The sequence below is a fragment of the Antedon bifida genome, chromosome 10 (assembly GCF_963402885.1).
Source record: "Antedon bifida chromosome 10, ecAntBifi1.1, whole genome shotgun sequence".
Lineage (NCBI taxonomy): Eukaryota > Metazoa > Echinodermata > Crinoidea > Comatulida > Antedonidae > Antedon > Antedon bifida.
This window is the reverse complement of record NC_136235.1, coordinates 9,240,730-9,253,929: the sequence shown is the minus strand read 5'-3', so window position 1 is coordinate 9,253,929 and position 13,200 is coordinate 9,240,730.

Genomic DNA, 13,200 nt, shown 5'->3' with positions numbered 1-13,200 from the left:
GGCTGACACGATAATTACGCGAAAATTAATCGGCCAATATCATCGTTCTCGAGGATAATAGGGAGGTTTCGCAACGCTACGAATACGATAACGAAAACAGATACGTCATACATTTATGAAACTTTTGAGCTGATCCCCATTTCATATTCGTAAAGCGTATTTGTGTTGACGAATATCACCAGTCATATTCGTAACTACAAAACGAGTATAGTTTTTGATTATTTTCCACATTTTGCATTTGAATCAGAAATGATTCATGATTATAATATAATTATAGATTTATTGAAAGTAATTTACTAAAAGTAATTTACTAAAATAACAAGTCGATTTTGATAAATAGCAGTTTTTAAAGTGCTCACTCGCTTTGATGTTACGCTAGGCCTAGGCAGCCAAGCAACACGTACCTGCTGCGCTTCGAATTTACCGCAGTCACATTTTTTTTTTTGGATCGACGGCGCCCTCGATTTTTGCAGGCTTACGAAAACGAATACATGTGCGTGACGTATTCGTTTTCGTTATCGTATTCGTAGCGTTGCGAAACCTCTCTATTATATACGATTTACGATCCTCGCAGCGGTAGTCATGTGACGCAGTTTCAACCAATCACGTTCACGTATTTATATAGGCTAATGTAATATAACTTACTAATATATATCACGGGATATTTTTCTAGCCATAAACAACTTAAAACAGCATCATAGGCCTAGTAATTCAATTAAAATCGACAGAAGAAAAGCCCAGACCGATTTTGGCAGTGGCGGACTGCTTTTGGCCACAATTTTAGAGCCAAAACTGGTCCGGCCGGACCGATTTTGGCCCCGGACCATATTTAGAGGTATATTCAGAGCGTCATTTCGACGATCGAGCATTCTCTACTTCTCTACGGAGCGCCATTTATGCCTTTATTAACTTCAATAATAGAAATAGTACTACGGTAACTGCTCAAGTGGACCCAATTTAGCACCAGGGTAGCACAGTGATATAAAATAGAAATAAAAGTCACTACTTTTAATATCGTTTCGTATATACCCATATCACAAACTGACAAAAAGAAACATCTTGGCATTCACATTGATTCAAATTTATCTTTTTCTTTTCATGTAAATAAACTCCGTTCCAAACTGGGCTTGTCCATCTCCATCTTATCGCGTGCCCGTCATTTCACACATCCATACTCCTCTATAACACTATAATCCTCCCACACATTGACTATTGCTGTAGTGTTTGGGGAATCAGATCGAATATTGACCGAACAGACCATTCAAAATAGAGCATTTTGCATCCTTAAAGCTCATCCTCTCACACCACGAACTCAACGTTTTGTATAGTATTGTAGGCTATATTTTTGTATTTAAGTACATATATATTATATATTTTTATATTTTTTTAACATAGTTCATCCGTTTTTCTTTTTCCATATATATTTTTGACTGTCTGCATATGCTGTTTAAGGTCACCCTCACTAAATAAGGTTTAATAAAAAAATAAAATAGAAATAAAGTCACTACATTTTAATATTTAATTTGGCCCTAGTGGAGCACAGTGATATAAAATAGAAATAAAGTCACTAAATTTTAATATCTTTTCGTATAAAACACTGTGCTCAAGTGGACAAAATTTGGCACCAGGGGAGCAGTGATATAAAATAGAAATAAAGTCACTCAAGTTTCAATCTTTTCGTATGTTAATACACTGTGCTCAAGTGGACCCAATTTGGCGCCAGTGGATTTTTTTTTAATGGAAAATAATGAATATTGTTTTTCTTTTATTTTGAAAGAGAGATATTTTGAGGATTGTAAATGTCAAGTGGACCTTTTTTAAAACAAAGTTGCATGGCATTATTTTCCATTAAATAGACTGCCATAAAACCTCGAAAAGAAGCCCATGTGCTCCTTCATTTTTTAGTACTCTTGGGTGGGCTTCTTTTCCACATTCGAGATTACTTTTGCAAACTAAACGAGGGGAACTGCTAGCTTCCCGCCCGGAAAATATTTTATTTACATGATTTGAAAAATCTTCTAATGTAAATAATTAACAGCATCACAATTTAACATTGTGGCGTCTTGACTGCGAATGACTAACGTACCATCTTCACCATAATACACCTGCACAAACTCATTTGCATAACAACGCACGCACATACCAAGCTGTTTAAAATAGAGCTACAAAGTACAAGGTACCCGAAAATGACATCTTATGTTTTCAAACAACATGCATAAGAATCTTCAGTACCCCACCATGCTTGGGGCTGAGCAAAGACAATTTTGAAAAAAAGAGCTGTATAACAGTAGGTTCCCGCTTGAAAAAATGGCGTTACATGATTTGAAATTATATGAAACAAACTATATAAGACTCACCAGGACAATATATGAGCTTGTCCCTGGAAAGTGCACCTATTCATTGAAATATAAAATTAAATAGTAAGTCTCCAGTAGGGCCTACTAGCCCATCTATGATTGAGGCAGAGCTAATAATGAAAATAGAGCCCAGAAATGCACTTATACTTATTACTATACATAATCACCTATGATTATTATGATAATGTTAAAATTTCAACTATCCAGATGCGACTTCAACATTTTAGGTGGGGTTTTCTACTTTAAAAACTCGACTTCGTATATGCCTAAGGCCTAGCCCGGCGGCGGAATTAGTCTAAGCTTCAAAATTGGTCTAGAAATCGGCATCTTTGCAAATGTTCTATATTTGATCTTATTTCACTCTAATACAACAAGCACGAATGTGCGATACTCGGGGTACAGCAAAAAAAGCTGTAATGACGTCATAAGACCGGATGTAACGTCACATACACATCAAATACGGCTATACGGTATCATCTTCGAGACGTGATAATAATATGGCTGCATCCGGTTTGAAATTTACTTCTTAATTAAACAAATTAATTAACAAATAAGTATTTAAAAAAGATATACTGTATATCATATTGCGTATACAGTACTTTTTACCATAAAGTTTAAAAAAAAAGGTTTCGCCCGGTCTCGAACCGGGGACCTTCTGCGTGTTAAACAGACGTGATAACCACTACGCCAAGAAGCCGCATATAACAACATAACGCTGTGGTGTGTATCACACATTGTGGCTTCTTAAATAAATTAATTAACAAACAAGCACGAATGTGCGATACTCGGGGTACAGCCAAAGAAGCTGTAATGACGTTATAAGACGGGATGTAACGTCACATACACATCAATAACCTCGCTACCAAATACGGCTATATTCCGAAAAGTTACGTCACATAACCGGAAATGGCATAATTACAGTAAATTATGAAATTCAATTTTCGGAGCTGGTGTTGAAGTAAAATATTCTTGGGAGCTGATATCATATTACGTATACAGTATATTTCACCATAAAGTTTAAGAAAACTAGGTTTCGCCAGGGCTCGAACCGGGGACCTTCTTCGTGTTAAGCAGACTTGATAACCACTCACTACGAAACCTCTTACACCAAAAATGTGGGTTACACAAAGTTTTTTAATCCATTTAAATTACTAATAAATATAGTAATAAGCACAAAGCAAAATAAACATGTGTAAAAGTGATAATTACCGATTACACAAAATAAGTATTTAAAAAAGATATACTGTATATCATATTGCGTATACAGTACTTTTTACCATACCAAAAAAGCACGAATTTGCGATACTCGGGGTACAGCAAATGAAGCTGTAATGACGTCATAAGACCGGATGTAACGTCACATACACATCAATAACCTCGCTACCAAATACGGCTATACGGTACCATCTTCGAGACGTGCACATGGCTGCATCCGGTTTGAAATTAAAAAATCCGGCTCTAGCTTTGAGGACATGTCCCTGTAGTATATTCATACCAAATCCAAGCTCAATACTACAACGAATAAGGGAGGAGTAGTACTTTATAAATCGCACTTTTTGCTCAATAGTGTCCGGAAGAAGAAGAGGAAAAGATGAGAGAGTCCTAGACTCAGGTACCCAGAGTAATAAAACGAGATATACTCTATATCATATTACGTATACAGTATATTTCACCATTAAGTTTAAGAAAAATAGGTTTCGCCAGATGGGCTCGAACCGGGGACCTTCTGCGTGTTATGCAGACTTGATAACCACTTACACTACGAAACCTCTTACACCAAAAATGTGGGTTACACAAAGTTTTTTAATCCATTTAAATTACAAATAAATATGGTAATAAGCACAAAGCAAAATAAACAGGTGAGTGATAATTACCGATTACACAAAATAAGTATTTCAAGAAATAATAAAAATAAGATATATTGTATATCATATTGCGTATACAGTACTTTTCACCATAAAGTGAAAAAAAAAATGTTTTGCCCGGACTTGAACCGGGGACCTTCTGCGTGTTAAGTAGACGTGATAACCACTACGCCAAGAAGCCGCATATAACTACATAACGCTGTGGTGTGTGTCACACATTGTGGCTTCTTAATTAAACAAATTAATTAACAAAAAAGCACGAATGTGCGATACTCGGGGTACAGCAAATGAAGCTGTAATGACGTCATAAGACGGGATGTGGCGTCACATACACATCAACAACCTACAAAATACGGCTATATGGTACCATCTTCGAGACGTCATATGGCTGCACCCGGTTTGAAATTTAAAAATCCGGCTCTATAGATTTGAGGACATGTCCCTATAGTATATTCATGCCAAATCCCAGCTCAATACTACAACGAATAAGGGAGGAGTAGTACTTAAAAATCGCACTTTTTACTCAATAGTGTCCAGATGGAGGAGAAAATGAGTAAGTCCTAGACTCGGGTACCCCGAGTAAAAAGCACGAATGTGCGATACTCGGGGTACAGCAAATGAAGCTGTAATGACGTCATAAGACGGGATGTGACGTCACATACACATCAATAACCTACCAAATACGGCTATATGGTACCATCTTCGAGACGTCATATGGCTGCACCCGGTTTGAAATTTAAAAATCCGGCTCTATAGATTTGAGGACATGTCCCTATAGTATATTCATGCCAAATCCCAGCTCAATACTACAACGAATAAGGGAGGAGTAGTACTTAAAAATCGCACTTTTTACTCAATAGTGTCCAGATGGAGGAAGAAGAGGAGAAAATGAGTACGGTAAGTCCTAGACTCGGGTACCCCGAGTAAAAACCATCGGAGACAAACTATCTGTGTAAAACATGTTTATTCTGGGACGGTGCGGCCATACACACCAACTACCATAAACGTTTATTCATAACATATTACAATAAAATTAGGCTATATCTTGCATGAAGAATCGGATATTTCGCTACCAATGTAGCAACATTGATTATTAACAAAATCAAAATTTAACAGTTGGGCGCGTTGACCGCGAATGACTAACACTCAGCTGGGGTTCGAACCTCTACGGATATTTTTTTTATGAATATTGTTGTTTTTTTTTGAAAGAGAGATATTTGGGGGGTTGAAAATGTCAGGCCTAGGCAAATGGACCTTAAATCATAAACAAAAGTGTATGGCATTCATTTTTCCATTAAATAGACACCATAACACCCCGAATGTTCCTCATTTTTTAGTACTCTTGGGTACGATGGCTTCTTTTCAACGGATAAGCTTCTTTTCCACATGGGGTTCTTTTCGAGATTACTTTTGTAAACTAAAGGAGGGGAGTTTCTAGATTCCCGCCCGGAAAATTGTATCTTTACATGATTTGAATTTCTAATAAAGATTAACAAAATCAAAATTTAACTTTTAAATTTAATTTTGTGGCGTGTTCACCGCGTAGGACTAACAATACCAGCTTCCCCATTACACCTGTACAAACTCATTTGCATAACAACGCAGGGCTTACCAAACTGTTTAAAATACAAAACATATTTATTTATTTATTCTACCATAAACTTTTATTCACAACATAATATTAGTAGGCCTACAATACAATATCTTGCATGAAACAGATATTTAAAAATACACTATAATGTGTAACGGTAGAATTATGATTCTAACGTAAAAGATTAACAAAATAAAAATTGAACAGTGTTGTGTGTTGATCGCGAATGACTAACAATACCATCTTTCCCACAGCACATGTGCACACTCATTTGCATAACAAACGAACGGCATACCAAACTACGATGAGATAAAATTAATTCTTTTCTAAACACGTAACGAAGAGAATTAATTCCCTTTTTTTTACATTAAAATAAATTCAGGGCGCTAAACATTTACGGATATTTTTTTTATGAATTGTTTTTTTTTTAAAGAGAGATATTTGGAGGGTTGCACAAACTCATTTGCATAACAACGCAGGGCTTACCAAACTGTTTAAAATAGCTACAAGGTCCCCAGAAATGACACATATAGTATTTTGAAACATGATATATAAGAGTCTTCACTACCCCACCATGATTGGGGCTGAGCAAAGACAATTTTGAAAAAACATTTATTGAAATATGAAATTAAATATTAAGCCTCCAGTTAAGCTCACCATGGTTGGGGCAGAGCTAAGAATGAAAGCTTAGTCCCCACGAAATATATAAGTCTTCAGGACCAGCCATACAATGGTGATTGTTTCCCAAGTGTGAGACATGCAATGCACGCGGCCGTCTTTTCGTATGTTAATACACTGTGCTCAAGTGGACCCACTTTGGAGCCAGTGGAGCACAGTGATATAAAATAGAAATAAGTCACTGAATTTTAATATCTTTTCGTATGTTAATACACTGTGCTCAAGTGTATTCTCTGTAAATTGAGCACCTAAAATTAAAAATAATGAGGCTGTCATTCATAGGCATATACGTACCCAGTGACGGTGTGCGCTTATACACATCAACAAGTGTATACGTACGGACATTGAATGTGTAGGCCGACCGGATTGGTGGAATGTTTGTGAATATTTGACTGTGTTTGTCATGTGACACGTCTTCATAACCAGGCTGTCATCACAATGTGTACGCATTGACATACACGTGAGAATGTGTGTATACGCTTAAACCTACTACATACAGAAAATGTGTAATATGTTATATTATACAATTATTACAGGTTTCAGATGATGTATTATTTCTTGGAATGACTTCCAAGAAATTGTAATAACAGTTTTTACGAGATAATAAAAGAAGAGAATTGATGAATTATTATTTTAAAAGTATTTTTACATCGATTAAGCATATTTGAATACCTACCGGTATGGTACCATACATCTTCGACAATACAGTGTAACATATCTCTCTTTAAAAAAACCAATATTCATTTAAAAAAAATATCCGTCGAGGTTCTAACCCCAGTCGATAGCACTCAAAACTGAGAATTACCCGTTTACGCCACCAAGTACATGACTGAAAAGCTGATAATAGTCTATTTATATGTGTATTACGTAATTCATCATTACGTCATATATATCCTATTAACCTTGCTTAAACCAAAATGATCAGTTAGCTCAGTCGTCTGAGCGTCGTGTTAACAACACGTATGTCGTGGGTTCGATTCCCACGCTGGTCGGTGGAATAGAGTTTAGGCTATGCGAGCCACTGTGTTTGGGGTTCACAGATCATACGTCCCCCTTTCCACCACACATCATGAGGCGACAACATCAATGCATCTGGTGATGTGGTGGAAACTACCCCAAAAGGCTGTGGCAGGGCCTTAGTGCTGAGGCAGGGAGAGCACATTTACCAACTTTTTTTTTTGGGCTCTCGCAAACTGCTTTGGTGGTTTAAATTTTATGTTTAGCGCCCTCAATTTATTTTAATGGTAAAAAAAGGGAATTAATTCTCTTCGTTACGTGTTTAAAAGAGAATTAATTTTATCTCATCGTAGTTTGGTATGCCGTGCGTTTGTTATGCAAATGAGTGTGCACATGTGCTGTGGGAAAGACGGTATTGATAGTCATATTGTATTGTAGGCCTACTAATAATATGTTGTGAATAAAAGTTTATGGTAGAATAAATAAATAAATATGTTTTAAGCAGATCTTCGAAATTGAAGCATATGAAGTCAAGTTTTTTAAACCCAAACCTAAAATTCGCATCTGGATAGTTGAAATTTAACATTATAATTATCAAAGGTGATAATTGTAATTGTTTTCTAAATTATAGAAATATTAAAATTAGTAAGTAGGTTTTGTGTGCTCGCTCTGTTTGTATTTCATAATTTTGTTTTGTTGAACGGCCGCGTGCATTGCATGTCTCACACTTGGGAAACACTCACCATTGTATGGCTGGTCCTGGAGACTTATATATTTCTTTTCATAATTTCCGGGGAATAAGCTTTCATTCTTAGCTCTGCCCCAACCATGGTGAGCTTAACTGGAGACTTAATATTTAATTTCATATTTCAATAAATATTTTTTTCAAAATTGTCTTTGCTCAGCCCCAATAGTAGTAGGGTAGTGAATACTCTTATATATCATGTTTCAAAATACTATATGTATCATTTTTGGGGACCTTGTAGCTATTTTAAACAGTTTGGTAAGCCCTGCGTTGTTATGCAAATAAGTTTGTACAGGTGTAATGAGGAAGATGTTATTGTTAGTCCTACGCGGTGAACACGCCACAAAATTAAATTTAAAAGTTAAATTTTGATTTTGTTAATCTTTATTAGAAATTCAAATCATGTAAAGATACAATTTTCCGGGCGGGAATCTAGAAACTCCCCTCCTTTAGTTTACAAAAGTAATCTCGAAAAGAACCCCATGTGGAAAAGAAGCCACCGTACCCAAGAGTACTAAAAAATGAGGAACATTCGAGGTGTTATGGTGTCTATTTAATGGAAAAATGAATGCCATACACTTTTGTTTATGATTTAAGGTCCATTTGCCTAGGCCTGACATTTTCAACCCTCCAAATATCTCTCTTTCAAAAAAAAAACCAATATTCATAAAAAAAAATATCCGTAGAGGTTCGAACCCCAGCTGAGTGTTAGTCATTCGCGGTCAACGCGCCCCACTGTTAAATTTTGATTTTGTTAATAATCAATGTGTGTATGGCTGCACCGTCCCAGAATAAACATGTTTTAAACAGATAGTTTGTCTCCGATGGTTTTTGTATGAGAGTGAAATAAGATCAAATATAGAACATTTGCAAAGATGCCGATTTCTAGACCAATTTCGAAGCTAAGACTAATTCCGCCGCCGGGCTAGGCCTTAGGCATATACGAAGTCGAGTTTTTAAAGTAGAAAACCCCACCTAAAATGTTGAAGTCGCATCTGGATAGTTGAAATTTTAACATTATCATAATTATCATAGGTAATAAGTAAGTGCATTTCTGGGCTCTATTTTCATTATTAGCTCTACCTCAACCATGGATGGGCTAGTAGGCCCTACTGGAGACTTAATATTTAATTTTATATTTCAATGAATAGGTGCACTTTCCGGGGACAAGCTCATAATATGAGTCTTATATAGTTTGTTTCATATAATTTCAAATCATGTAACGCCATTTTTCTCGGGCGGGAACCTACTGTATACAGCTCTTTTTTTCAAAATTGTCTTTGCTCAGCCCCAAGCATGGTGGGGTACTGAAGAGTCTTATGCATGTTGTTTGAAAACATAATAGATGTCATTTCGGGTACCTTGTACTTTGTAGCTCTATTTTAAACAGCTTGGTATGTGCGTGCGTTGTTATGCAAATGAGTTTGTGCAGGTGTATTATGGTGAAGATGGTATGTTAGTCATTCGCGGTCAACACGCCACAATGTTAAATTGTGATGCTGTTAATTATTTACATTAGAAGATTTTTCAAATCATGTAAATAAAATATTTTCCGGGCGGGAAGCTAGCAGTTCCCCTCGTTTAGTTTGCAAAAGTAATCTCGAATGTGGAAAAGAAGCCCACCCAAGAGTACTAAAAAATGAAGGAGCACATGGGCTTCTTTTCGAGGTTTTATGGCAGTCTATTTAATGGAAAATAATGCCATGCAACTTTGTTTTAAAAAAGGTCCACTTGACATTTACAATCCTCAAAATATCTCTCTTTCAAAATAAAAGAAAAACAATATTCATTATTTTCCATTTTAAAAAAATCCACTGGCGCCAAATTGGGTCCACTTGAGCACAGTGTATTAACATACGAAAATATTGAAACTTGAGTGACTTTATTTCTATTTTATATCACTGCTCCCCTGGTGCCAAATTGTGTCCACTTGAGCACAGTGTTTTATACGAAAAGATATTAAAATTTAGTGACTTTATTTCTATTTTATATCACTGTGCTCCACTAGGGCCAAATTAAATATTAAAATGTAGTGACTTTATTTCTATTTTATTTTTTTATTAAACCTTATTTAGTGAGGTTGACCCTAAACAGCATATGCAGACAGTCAAAAACATATATGGAAAAAGAAAAACGGATGAACTATGTTCAAAAAATATAAAATATATAATATATATGTACTTAAATACAAAAATATAGCCTACAATACTATACAAAACGTTGAGTTCGTGGTGTGAGAGGATGAGCTTTAATGATAATGCGAAATGCTCTATTTTGAATGGTCTGTATTCGGCCAATATTCCCCAAAGACTACAGCAATAGTCAATGTGTGGGAGGATTATAGTGTTATAGAGGAGTATGGATGTGTGAAATGCACGCGATAAGATGGAGATGGACAAGCCCAGTTTGTAACGGAGTTTATTTACATGAAAAGAAAAAGATAAATTTGAATCAATGTGAATGCCAAGATGTTTCTGTTTGTCAGTTTGTGATATGGGTATATACGAAACGATATTAAAAGTAGTGACTTGTATTTCTATTTTATATCACTGTGCTACCCTGGTGCTAAATTGGGTCCACTTGAGCAGTTACCGTAGTACTATTTCTATTATTGAAGTTAAAGGCATAAATGGCGCTCCGTAGAGAAGTAGAGAATGCTCGATCGTCGAAATGACGCTCTGAATATACCTCTGTGACAGCAGCACAAAATGATGCCAGACAGAGCCATATATCTCTATATATGGCTTTGATGCCAGATTATATGGAACGCCTCCTCTGCCTTCAGTTCACATTTATCATGACGATTGGTGTGTACTGCATGACGATTGTTGTGTACTGCATGACGATTGGTGTGTACTGCGTGAAAAATGTGAACTGAAGGCAGAGGAGGCGTTCCATAAGATTATGCCAGACCAAAGATATTATAGCCGAAGGCTAGATGGCAATCTTTTAATGTTATCGCAGTTAATACCATTAATAAAATTAATTACTAAAATAAAAACGGAATATAAGCGTTATTTCATAGACAAACAAATCTAAAAATAATGCATGAACTAAGGAAAACGCTATACAAAAGAGACGCGCGCGCCCTCAGCGTGCGAATTCTTTGACACAAAAATGGCTTCTAATTTTCAATGTCGTAACTCTTTATATATGGCTCTGATCAGAGCTATATACTGTATAGAGAGAGTTTCGACATTGAATCAAAGAACTTTGATTGAATGGAAATAGAAGCCGTGTTTGTGTCAAACTATTCCTATGTAGCGTATGGAGGAGTTGAGTCTTTTGTTTTGAAAATGTATAACGTTCAAAAGGCTTTAATTATCGAATTTAATATCAAAACAATCAATTTGTTTAAAGGTTTTTGTTAAAATAATAAAAAAATTATAAAGTTACTGCGAACATGAGTTTAAACAACAAAAATAGCAATATCGGAACGGCTCTGGTTGTGCGCTCCATCAAAGAATATATATCACAAGAATGAGTAATCCGCGATTTTCCCTGTAACAGTAATATTGTCCATGTGGTAGGGCGCCGCCATAAGTGAGGATGTATCTGGGATGTATACAACTTTTTGTGACGGTAACACTAATCAAAGGCTGGACCACCGGTAGTATTTTGATGATAAAAAATGCTATCAACTACATGCCAACATCATATTAAATGCTGTTTGGATATTTAATTGTTCGTTTCATGCAATTTATTTAGTAAAAACTGCCGAATAAACAGATCGCTTCATCAACCGGGCGCTACGATAGCGCTACCGGGCGTGTTGGTGTTTACGTGTTTTCACAAAGGATAGTTTAATAATATTCCTATATTTAACTTGTTTCTGGTAAAACAAATAAATGTCAATGAAATTTAACATTGTATTCTATTAATAACATGTATTTTATACTAATTTATATCATAAAAACAATACTTATTTTACCGGGCGTAGATTAGTACGCAGCAATGGTAAAGAATAGGCCGTGCTGAGTAACGCTTCGTTGATTTTTGGTGTTGCTGTTTTAGGCCTTTTTTGTAAACTAATTTAGCATGTTAGAAAATAATTGTCTGTAGAAGTGAATGTACACTAGTTTGTTATTAAATATGTATTATAAAATGGTTTACAATTGCAAAATATATTATCATAATTCTATTTAATGTGACATGTACAATATCTATTAAATCAAGTCTTATTTAGTCGGTATACATCCGCCCTTATGAGGGCGGCATCACTCTCTGTTACACATTTCTCATGCAAAAATCGCGGATTACTCATTCTTGTGATATATATTCTTTGGCTCCATGCACACTCTACGCGTGCGCGTTTAGTTTGTACAGCGATTCTTTATAGTAATGCATTGTTTTTACATTTTGTTGTTTAAAATCATGTTCGCAGTAACTTTATGATTTCGTTATTATCTTAACAAAAACCTTTAAACAAATTGATTGTTTTGATATTAAATTCGATATTTAAAGCCTTGTGAATGTTATACATTTTTTAAGCAAATGACTCGACTCCATACGCTACATAGGCATTGGACACAAACATGACCGGCGTGCACACCACGTGACTTTCTAAAATCCGTGAACGCAATGCCGTAACTCTCTCTGATCTTTTATGTACCACAAAGATGGCAAGCTATAAAAAAAAAGAAAAAAAAAAAGGTCTTATGGTTTTCAGCCAAATTATGCTAGATTGTGTACAAATTATGCCAGATTTTTTCGGAATTATGCCGGATAATATGCTACATCGTGGTGGATATGCTGTTGAATTGCGTTTTTCAAATTATGCCGGATAATACAAATAGTGTAATATTTAATTAACGTTGCTATTGTATAAACATATTTGTTAAGCACTTACTATTGTGATTTAAGATATTTTGAAAAATAAAGTAAATCAATTCTCTATAATTATAATCTACTGGATGCAAACTAACTTATTTAAGCAATCTGATTATTTTATTATTATTAATGATTATTAAAATCTATTGTATTGTACATATATGAAATAAATTAATT